Genomic DNA, 12464 nt, shown 5'->3' with positions numbered 1-12464 from the left:
ATATTACGAAGGTAAATTATCTTTTTTGTACTGTTAGTAATATATTATCAGCAGCCCACGTCAACCTGCAAAACACATCATAAAATCTGCTGCTCTGCTCTGCAAGTCCGGAAGCTGAAAGAAATAATTTTATTTCACTATTACCTTCCCGCTTCTTTGCGGTATGATAGATTTCATTTAATGCAGTTTGAATACGCCGCGGCAGCGGCTCGTTCGTTCGTAGCGCAACTCTGCACCACGGATAATATTTAAATAACTAAAAATGTCTTAAAGGGATGGGATAATATGCCAAGCAAGCTACTACAAATAATAATGCAAGGTTTCATTAAATAACTCTATTCAAAACATTTAAAAATGTTAATTATTACACACCTTTAAAATGAGTACGTAATGGCGTACATCTCTCAGTCTCGACAAAAGAATGCGACGTTAACATACAATACAACGTCACAGGCTATCCTACTCACGTAACTCCAAGAACAAGACAGAGAAATTAATGTTCGTTCTGTATTATTTATACTAGTTGCATATTCTCATCTTTGTTTGATATTTATCGTCTGTGGCGGTTTCAGTACTCGCCGACACAGATATTATCTAAAATAAATAATAAAAAAAGTACATAATTCCATACAATAACAAAACATGATACACAATGTTTTCTCTTTATCACATAATATGTCTTTTGCTAAGAGACCTGGAGAACCGGAAGGTTTAAGATTGGTTATATAATGATTAGACAGAGATTTGGCGACCAGATTTTAAATTGTAAGACATTCCTAGAGTCAGATGTGGACTCTGGTCAAAATGTATTGGTTATGAACTGCAGATTAAAACTGAAGAAACAGCAAGACGGCAGGAATTTAAGGAGCTGGGACCTGGATAAACTGAAAGAACCAGGGGTTGTAGAGGGTTTCAAGGAGAGCATTATGGAAGGATTGACAAGAACAGGTAAAAGGAAAATAGAAGAACAATAGGTATATTTGACAGATGAAATAGTGAAGGCAGCAGAGGATCAAGTAGGTAAAAAGATGAGGGCTAGTAGACATCCTTGGGTAACACATCAGATATTAAATTTAATCGATGAAAGGACAAAATATAAAAATGTTATAAATGAAGCATCCTTGGGTAACACAACAGATATTAAATTTAATAGATGAAAGGACAAAATATAAAAATGTAATAAATGAAGCAGGCGAAAGGGAATACAAATATCTAAAACTGGCAGGAAGTGCAAAATGGCTAAGCAGGAATGGCTAGAGCACAAATGTAAGGATGTAGAAGCATATATGACTAGGAGTAAGATAGATACTGCATACAGAATAATTAAAGGGATCTTGGAGAAAAGAGAATCACTTGTATGAATATCAAGAGCTCAGACGGAAAACCAGTTCTAAGCAAAGAAGGGAAAGCAGAAATGTGGAAGGAGTATTTAGAGGGTCTATACAAGGGAGATGCACCTGAGGCAATATTATGGAAATGGAAGAGGACGTAGAGGAAGATGAGAAGGGAGATTTAATACTGCGTGGACAAAGCACCGAATGACCTAAGTCGAAAAAAGCCCCGGGAGTACAAAACATTTCGTGAGAGCTATTAATAGCCCTGGGAGAGCCAGCCATGACAAAACTCTTCCATATGGTGAGCAAGATGTACGAGACACGCGAAATACCCTCAGACTTCAAGAGGGATATAATAATCCCAGTTCCAAAGAAAGCAGATGCTGACGGGTGTGAAAATTACCAAAGTATCAGTTTAATAAGTCACGGCTGCAAAATACTAACATGAAGCATTTACAGAAGAATTAAAAAACTGGTAGAAGCCGACCTCGGGGAATATCAGTTTGGATTCCGGAGAAGATTGGGAACACGAGGGGAAATACTGACCCTACGACTTCTCATAGAAGGTAGGTTAAGGAAGGGCAAGCCTACGTTTATAGCATTTGTAGACTTGGAGTATGCTTTTGACAATGTTGCCTGGAATACTCCCTTTGAAATTCTGAAGGTAGCTCGGGTAAAATACAGGGAGAGAAAGGCTATGTACAATTTGTACAGAAGCCAGAGGGGCGTTATAAGAGTCGAGGGGCACGAAAGTTGAATGGCTCTGAGCACTATGGGAATCAACATCTGAGGTCATCACCGTAGCGATCGCGCAGTTCCAGAGTGTAGCGCCCAGAACCGCTCGGCCACTTCGGCCGGCACTACAGTTGTGTGAAAGATGAGCAAAACAGATGACATGTTGAATCTATGCTTCAAATTACTATCTTCACTATATTATTCACATGAAGCCGTCTCATCTAACTGTTGTTCATTGGTATTCTTATACTACAGAAGACGAGAAAGCACCCTGTTGGACAGCGACGTCTCCAAATTTATTTCCTGCAGCGTCTGGACCTACACTTGACTTTGTCAATTTCTGTTAAGTATTGACTGGAGCGCGCATTCCAGCGGCCGGAGAGCGGGGCCGACTGGAGGCGGGCAGGTCTGTCCGGCGGCCCACTTGCAGAGACGCCAACAAGCAGCGCCGTTAATTATTGGGATTAATTACCGCCGGTGTTAATTCCTGTTAATCCGTTTAATTAGGAGGCGCGCGGCGACCAAGAAAGAGGGCGAATGTGAACGGCGGCGGCCGACTTGTGAATTAATTACCGACACACAGACATTATTGCGGCGCTGTGAAATCACTCCTAATTTGCATGGTAACGAGATGTGTGAGTGTGCGAGAGCGGGCGGCGCGGGAAGTGGCTGCGGCCGCCGTTAATTACTCGTTAACCAGGTTACAAGTGCGGCGTCCCCGGAGCCGGCAGCTCCACGCGTCCCAGCGGCGCTCCGCGGCGGTAGCAGTCCCTCCGGCACTGTTGCCCATTAGCCGACACGCTCGGCGATAGCCCTCGCCAGCCTCTGCTGGCTCCGCGTTCGTCCGTCAGTTCGCCGTGTTGTATGCAGGAAGGTCAGGCAGGGATGGCCCTCACACTGCTACCTGTACGCCAGTCGTGCATCAGCAGCTGATGCGTTGCCAGCGTTTGGCAGACAGCGCCCTCGCCAACGGCCTACTTGAGTTCTATAGCTACACTGTGAATGATGCAAATGAAGGCCGCTGTGGCATAGCGGTTCTAGGCGCTTCAGTCCGGAACCGCGCTGCTGCTACGGTCACAGGTTCGAATCCTGCCTCGGGCATGGATGTGCCTGATGTCCTTAGGTTAGTTAGGGGACTGATCACCTCAGATGTTGAGTCCCATAGTGCTCAGAGCCATTTGAAAGGGAATCCATTAGAGATGGGCTAAACTGTGACTTTCCGAAATCAGTGAATTCTGTGAATACTGCTCTCGGCAACTACGATTCGTAGTTGCGATTTGTCGCAGTTTAAAATCGCATTTAACAAATTCAAACCTGTACCCTTCCGCACCGTACCACTCCTATTTCTGCGACATACACGAGTTTTGAAACTTCTGCTATTTCTGCGATTTTGTCACTATATACGAAAGCTATACTTCTCCACAGAGAAAACTTCATCTCGTTAAAGCAGTCTGTAGTAAGTATGTTTTACATTTGTCCTTCCATTGGCTTTAATTTTGCGCAAATGGAACAAGTGTGAAAATGTTAATACTGTGATGCTAAGAATCATAACATAAATTTCCACAGAGTGTGGCAGGAGTTCGTGTTTAGAATATAGATTCTAACCTATTTGCTGTGTCCACAGGTATCTCAGTCAGTACAAACGAAAGCTTATCTACACGATTCAAATTATTTCTTTTATTACCACAGAACTATTTCGTATTTGCTTTCCTACTTCTATAGCTTTTTCCATTTAAAAAATAATTTTGCAGTCTTAACTGCTTCGCCTGTCCCCAAAATTGATTAAAAATAATGTTTCAGAGTTTTTAAAAATCACAAAACTGCTTAGCATTTAGAGTAGCCAAAGTATGATCTCCCCTTTCCAGTTCAGTTTTAACAAATTTCGTGTTAGCAATATCATTGACCCATGTTAAAAATAATTCTTACATACGGCCATCAGCTTCATGGTGTTTATTATCTCTAATAACTGGGGAAATTCATACAGCGTCGTCGCCAGAAGAAAGTTTACTTTCTAAGTTTGTGAATGTGCATAGTGGGATCGCTTATTGCCTAGTGTGAAACATCTGCCACGCAGCGGCCTTCATTACCGGAAACATCAGCAGTTGTATACTTTGAATTATATTGCTGGTAATTAGTATCAATAGAAAAGTTTAACAATCCTCGTGAATTTCCAAACGCACCCACTTAGATTACTGTCTGCTTTATGTATCAATCCACGTCCAGCAGAGAGAATCGTGAAGATTCAAGACCACTCATGAAGAAATTGCAGCATAAAAGAGCCATAAGTGATATACGTGGGAAAAAAGAGTGTTAGAACAGGGTATCAGGGTATCATTTAAGTCATTATATGATTTGAAAGAGATGATAAATAAATGCGAAGTACACTATGAGTGAATAATGAAAATTCCATTCTCCACTTATTTAAGCCGTCCCATAGCCCAAAAATTTCTGCTGTGTAGTTATCGATAAAACCTTGCTGGAGTGTGAGGTTGGACTCCCTGCCCCGAAATATTGGTTGTGATGACATACTGACCTAGGTCCATCTTCGGTTGGAAGGTTTCGACTTTTAAAGTTGCCTACATGTAAGTGAAAACAGTGGACAGAAGTAATCTCTCAGTTAAAACATGTTATGAGAAATAGTTTAAGTGCAATATTTGAAAGTACACATAAACGTTTAGCCTACATTTGTGTTCTAGGGTTGAAAAAAGAAATCCGTACATGCAATATATGGGTATAAAACGCATCAAAATATTCCTTGGAGCCTTGTACATCATCTAATGTATGTTTTTTGATATTCCCTTGCTGTTTTAGTTTTTGTTGCGTCTGTTGTCTAATGAAATGATCCTGGCAGGAGGAGAGAAACTTGCAGAAAAAATACACCGACTGATACAGGCAATATGGACCAAAGAAGAACTACCAGGAGAATGGAAAACAGCTCTGATTTGTCCAATACATAAGAAGGGCGACAAACTGAAATGTGACAACTATCGAGGAATCGCCCTGCTTAACGTCTGCTATAAGATCCTGTCCAATTGCCTCATACATAGAATTCAGCCAGTGGCAGAATCGGTGATTGGGGAGTACCAGGGAGGTTTCCGGCCAGGACGGTCAACAGTAGATCGCATCTTCAGTCTCCGGCAGCTCACTGAGAAACTGGGTGAATATGGTAAAGATTTGCATATTTTATTCGTTGATTTTAAGAAGGCCTATGATAGCATACATCGCAAGAGCCTGCTCAAATGTTTAAGGCAGTTTGACATAGCAGAGAAACGCACCAATCTGATAAAGATCTGTCTGAACGAAACCGGTGCACGTGTGACAGGACTCAGGCAAGGAGATGGGTTGTCCCCTATCCTGTTCAACTTTGCCCTCGAGAAAATCGTACGCGAGACCTTCCAACAGAACGAAGGGATTGAAATCGAAGGAAAGAGACTGGCATACTTAGCCTCTGCAGACGACATCTGTTTACTCTCTAGGTCGGAAGAGGAGTTAGAGCAAATGACCAAAGCACTAAAGGAGGCTGCCAGCAAATTTGGGCTAAACATAAACGAAGCCAAGACAGAGTACCTCGTTATGACGCGTGGTCATTGTCAGACCGCTGATCATCTACAATCACTGCAGGTTGGGGACCATTCCTACAAGAGAGTGCAAGAATTCAAATACCTAGGGGCACTTTTCACTGAGAACTCGTCATGTGAAGCAGAGATCAATGCCAGAATACAAGCAGGAAACCGATCTTACCAAGCCTAGCACAACTGCTTCGGTCCAAATCTCTCTCCAGACAGTTCAAGATTCGACTGTACAAAACCCTGATCCGGCCTGTTGTTCTATATGGCTGTGAGACATGGAGTATCCGGAAACATGACTTCCATAAGCTCCTTGTTTTTGAGAGAAAAGTGCTTCGGAAGATCTTCGGTCCGGTTCTGGATGCAGATACAGGGGAATGGAGGATCAGATACAACCGAGAGCTTGAGGAACTATACCAGTAGCCCAACATAGCAGGAACTGTCAAAGCCAAACGAATGCAGTGGGCCGGATATGTGGCCCGGATGGAGGATCACAAATGGCCTCGGAAGCTCCTACAGGGAAGAGACCGCCAGGGCGGCCCAAGAAGCGTTGGAGGGATGGACTCCATGAAGATTTAAACCAAGTGTCAATAGATGTGGACGGATGCCGGATAGCAGCAATGGACAGAATACAGTGGAGGAGGAAACTTGTAGATGCCTGCGGTCCACTGGGCCTGATCACGTAGTAGTAGTAGTAGTTGTCTAATGAAATGAAATTTGACTTTGGACGTAAATTGGAGAAAATGGAACCTGAAATTGATAAAATTAGTCTGGAATCCAGGTCAGAGCATTGGGATAAAACAAGCACTTAAGTTAGAACATTGATCAGCTGGAAGACAAATACGCAGAGGTTGAGGCTAAACTTGAAAATAATACTAAAAGGGTAGAATAGGTTAACAATAAAGTAGATGGGGTGGAAAAAGAAGTAGCAGCTAAGTGGAAACTGCAAAACGTAATCTTATGGGGCAAACTTAGGCACAGCAATACAAAGTACATTATTTGAAAAGCAAACAGAGGCAAAAGCCAAATCTATGAAAGTGGGGGACTCTGAATGTCGCAAAGGAGTTATAATATAAAAAATAATTAGACGGAGAAATAAATTTATTAAAGAAAACTGTTAATAATGTAGCGTCAGGAAATAGAAATTTTTTGTTGTGGTATTTTAAGAGGTACAGATATCAAGCGAAACCACTTAGTGGGGATAATAAACACCATGTAGCTGATGCTTTTGGTTGTATGTAAGGATTATTTTTAACATTGATGAATGATATTGCTAAGACGAATTTTGTTAAAACGGAATTGGAAAGGGGAGCTCATACTTTGGCTACTCAAAATGCTGAGCATTTTTGTGATTTCAAAGCTCCGTGGAAGCAAATAGGCACTTCACGTGTACTGCAGTCTTAGTACAAATGAGATCAGTGACACGTCATCTGTGGTAACACAGAGGAGGTATGCACGAGAGAAATTTTCGAGAGAAAGGGTTTATCATACGCACGTATTTAAATATCACCCTCTCTCATTCACTCTCTTTTCCAACTTTCCTTAATGCCATTCCTCTCCCCAGCGACATCGTTCCATACTCCACAGATGTCCAGCATCTTTCTGCACATTCGTAAAATGTAGGCGGAGAAGTGGACGACACACACGTAACCCATGCCGTAATAATCAGCGACAGATTGTCACCTCTAATTGTGTATGTCGTGTTACACTGTTTCACTGTTGCGCCAGAGCCAACGAGGACACAGATCAGCCCTGCAATGCTGTTTGGATGAGGTGTCGATCTTCTTTGGGGAGGGGGTGGGGGGTGGCCCGAGTGGTGCGACCTGACCCATCTTTTCGTATTCTACGGCCTTACTGAACCATTCTGCACACACCCATTGCACTGCTGAAACACTTCGTCCCACACGAGCAGCTACTTCCCGGATGGATGGATCGCTTTCTCTCATGCCAATAATGCACCCTCATTCACATTCACTGATATGATGGTACAGTTCGCACATACGCCTGTCAGGCAATCTGCACGTCTGTTTAAGTCACACTGATCCGTTACCTCTCTCTCTCTCTCTCTCTCTCTCTCTCTCTCTCTCTCTCTCTCTATATATATATATATATATATATATATATATATATATATATAGTATAATCACCTGAAATTTTCTCTAGTATGTCCTGCAATAGTTACGACATGTTTTGGTCCAACTTTTTAATATTTAAAACAAAATTTTATTTTTTCCTGATAATCTGCATTTTGTTGCGTCAAGAATTTGTGCTGGTAATATGGGCCCCAAGGTAGTTTGAAATAAAAATAAGCAAAAATTTGAAAAAAAATAATTTTATTAAATTTTTTTGTATAATGAATGAAAGATTCACTCTGAACATTGGTAATTAGTCTACTGGTGGGATGATTTTCACAGCCTACGCCTAGCCTATTTACAATAGTCACACACATAAGCATCTTTTTCGCATCCAGCGCATTCGTTGTGAGCCCACATCTCACAGGCTATACACTGGACCCAAAGTTCACCTTTTGTGTCCTTTGAAAAAATCCGTTCACAAAATAGACATACAGCGTCGTCAACATCAGGGACAGAAACACCAACTTTTTATTTCTTGTGCAAAGCTGGTAGGCCATGCGCCTGACGTCATTTCTGGTAAGGCCGTAGAATTTGGATTCCATAATGAGAAGATATTTAACCAGTTCGTCCTCAAGTCCCTATGGTAAAACCAGTGGAAAGCCTTTGGAGCGTAGAACGAGGGACAGAGTACACTTTAACCACTTTTTTCAACCCCATTTTTTTCTCTTTAATAGCTACAATAGCATTTGCCATATTTGCTTTGCCCCACGATTGCCGTTTCGATTTTTTTGGGGGGTACAAGATGTGTTTGAGGCATCTGAAACATAAAGAATAGCAATATTTGTAAATCGTCCCATAAAATCTGATTGATTTTACCAGCAGCAAAAGGGGCCCATATATCCACCCTCGCCATCTTGGGAAAAACGATTTTGCCTACGGTTAGTTTGGTTCGCAACCGACGTTAATTAACGTAAAACGGTATCCCAACAGCAAGCCAAATACGTACCTTACCTTAGTTTTACTAATAACATGTTAGAAATTTGAGTTTTATTCAAGTAAACACTAATCTTTCAAACTTTTGATGACAGCGAAAAAATTCACAGCACAACTACTCACAAACCATGACGGCTACTACGTCTGCGCACTGTACAGTGAAGTTTGGCAACTAGTTTTAGTAGTTCATGTGCTCTCCGCTACAATTCGTGGCCTGTACTTCCAAATATGTAGGGGGCCCATAATACCAGCAGGGGCCCATTTTTCCACCTTTGCCTCTATATATATATGTGTGGGTGGGTGTGGGTGTGTGGGTGTGGTTGGGTGTGCATGTGTGTATGGCGATTTGATTCTTTGTAAAGGTAACTGAAATGTGATACTTCAGAATTCGTTGTTTTGTTTGTAATTTCATATGTGGATTGTTGTTGCCTAAATGAGCCTCATATGAGAGTGGTGGCAGTGTTTCAATATTTATGTGCAACTATGGCATGTGTTTATTACAAAGACTTACAAAGTCGTATAATGTAGGTGTTTTGCGGTTGTTGCCGGTTCCAGTGATTTATCACCAACGGCATACTCGAACAGTACTGTATATCTTCACCTACTTATATAGAGGTGACAAAAGTTATGGGACAGCGATACACACATATACAGATGGCGGTGGTATCACATATGCAATGTATAAAAGGGCAGTTTATTGGTGGAGCCGTCATTTGGGAGAGGTTTCCGCCATGATTATGGCCACACGATGGGAAGTACCAAGTTTTAAAAGCGGAATGGTATTTGGCGCTAGGTGAACGAGACATTACATTTAGACCCGCCAGGGTAGCCGAGAGCGCTAACGCGCTGCTTCCTGGACTCGGGTAGCCGCGCCGGCCCCGGATCCAATCCGCCCGGCGGATTAACGAAGAGGGCCAGTGTGCCGGCCAGCCTGGATGTGGTTTTTAGGCGGTGTTCCACATCCGGCTAGGTGAATACCGGGCTGGTCCCCACGATCCGCGTCAGTTACACGCGTCGCAGACACCTGAAATTCGTCCGCGCTATTTCACGATTTACACTAGACGCAGACAGTTGGAGTACGGGGTGGCGGCAGGAAGGGCATCCGACCATCCCTAACACCAACATTGCCAAATCCGTTGTAACCACGCCGACCCTGTGATCGCTGCGGGACTGTAGCTGATGGTAGGGTTGGAGTGTGGCACGGATCCCAGGAAGCCATAGACCCACGTGTTCAACAAGGCATTCTGCAAGTTGGTGGTGGCTTCAAAATGGTGTAGGCTGTGTGTACATGGAATGGGCTGTGTCTTATGGTCTAACTGATCCGGTCATTGACTGGATATGTTAATGAGCGGCTACTTGGAGAGCATTTGCAACCATTCACGGAGTGCATGTTCCGAAACAGCGATGGAAGTTTTGTGGATGACAATGCGCCATGTCAGCAGACCACAATTTTTCGCAATTGGTTTGAAGAACATTTTGGATAATTCGAGCGAATGATTTTGCCAGCCATATCACCCGACGTGAATCCCATCGAACATTCATGGGACATACTCGAGAGGTCAGTTCGTGCATAAAATCCTGTACAGGCAACACTTTCGCAGTTAGAGACGGTTATAGAGGCAGCATGAGTATATATTTCTGCAGGGGACTTCCAGCGACTTGTTGAGCGCATGACACGTTGAGTTGCGGCACTACGCCGGGCAAAAGGAGGTCCGACACATAATATGAGCCAACACATGACTTTCGTCACCCGATGTAAGTGCAATACCTTGAAAGGTGGCTACACTGAGCCACAGCGCCAGAGATCGCTAGAGAGCATTGTTCCGCCGCCTCCACGGGCTGTCATTATTGAGATGTGCTAGAGGTCACTGCTTGGGGAGAGCTCGTAGTAGTCAGTTGGTGTTCAGATGTGCTAGTAGGGAGTGCTTGCTGAGATGTGATACTGAAAGGTTCTTGTTCAGATGTGGTAATAGCGAGGCGGTGTGGAGATATATTGTAATTATGAGAGTGATTTTGGTCAATATATGAAGGTAACGAAACTTGATTTATTTTTCATTATTTCCATGTTTTAAATAATGTGTCATTACAGGTTCAGTCAACAAAGCATCTGGCTTGGGTTCTTGGATTAGAGAGTAATTGTGGTTCTCTTGAGTAATTATGGTATTTGTATTTTCTTTAATTAATTCAGTATAATGTTATTTAAAAATTGTTGTGTTGTTGAAGAAGAACCGTGCCAGATGCGTACGTTGAGTCACACTCTCACACACAGAACAGTTACTCTTGTGCTTGTTGTTGCGTTGGTTTTATAGTTGCTGGGGGCTTAATTAATTAACTGTGTTAATGAAAATTTCCATTTCATTCTTTGTTATTGTTCTAAGCAGTCAGATTGCGTAACAATAACAGTCAGGGCCAACCGTTACGAGACTTCGTAATCGGACAGACAGCTACTAAAGCAAAAAAAAAAAAAAAAAAAAATTAAAATTATTTGCATTAATATTTTTATTAAGCCCCCATGCACGTGGCGACCTTTCAAAAATATGAAAGATGAATTAAAGAAAGAAATCAGAGAAGAAGTACAACCGATTTTGAATGCTCACAATAATAGATTAATTGCAGTAGAGATTAGACAAAGGGAACAGGATAGAGAACAGGAGGAGAGAGATCGCGTGATAGTACAGAAATTTTCAGAGTTAAATTTACAACGTGCACACGATAAGGAAGAAATATTTGAGAGAATCGAGGAATCCGTACCAAATGACAGAATAAATAAACTAACACAACAATATGAACAGTTAACTACCAAATGTGTTAATACTGAAACCCGAGTCGCGACACTTACGGAAGACGTAAATAGACAGAAAGAACAAATAGGTGATTTATCGGAAAGAGTTGAGGAGATTTCAGATAAATTGACAAGTCTTAGTTTAAATGGGGATAGAGATTCAGATGATACAGCTCCATTACCATTTGCAGAAACCGAAGAGTACCAGAACATAAATAAGCATGTTGAAAATCAGGGAAAATTTAATGAACGCGTTAAAAGGGAAGTTGAGGCATTACGAAAGCAAGTCAAACAAATTGAAGGCGAAATCGTAGGAAAAGACAGCAGAAGAAATTTAGAATCACAGATAGCAGAGGGGTTTGAAGAAAGTAATTTATTTCATTTACGGAACACAACAAGAGAGCGCCAGGCGCGCGAACTTGACAATAATCGACATTGGGACTGGGACAGACGCGGTAGGTCTTTGTCGCCGCGAGGCGGAAGCTTTGACTGTAAACACTTCTTGACTGTTCGGAAATTTAAGATCTTTTGCAATTCTAGGAATGACATACGTCCATGTTCATGGTTGGATCGATTTACGTGCGCACTTCCGCCAGATTTGCCACTAAGTCACAAACTGAAATTTATGTGCAGCTATTAAAGTCCTCAGGGGATTCACTATACTAAGTGAATATGTGCCGTAGCGCTCACAAGGCCCCGAGCTGTAGTGGTGCTATTTCCCTTTTAGTTTCCTGCACCGCTGCCTACTCTTTCACTATTCTTTGCATCTATAAAAAACAATTCTTCTACTATCCATCTATCTAGACAGTAGGTAAAGATTAACCGGATATGACGATTTTACCCGAAAGTGACTTTGGAAATTACCGTTTGGACTTACTGTATCTTCAGCAGCATTCATTCGTAGCTTAAATGAAATTTTACCTGTTTATCTTCGTGACAATATTACTTCTTATGTTGACGACATTCTTATTGCTAAACG

The sequence above is a fragment of the Schistocerca nitens genome, chromosome 4, assembly GCF_023898315.1.
Source record: "Schistocerca nitens isolate TAMUIC-IGC-003100 chromosome 4, iqSchNite1.1, whole genome shotgun sequence".
Classification (NCBI taxonomy): Eukaryota; Metazoa; Arthropoda; class Insecta; order Orthoptera; family Acrididae; genus Schistocerca; species Schistocerca nitens.
Note: the sequence above shows the minus strand (reverse complement) of the source record.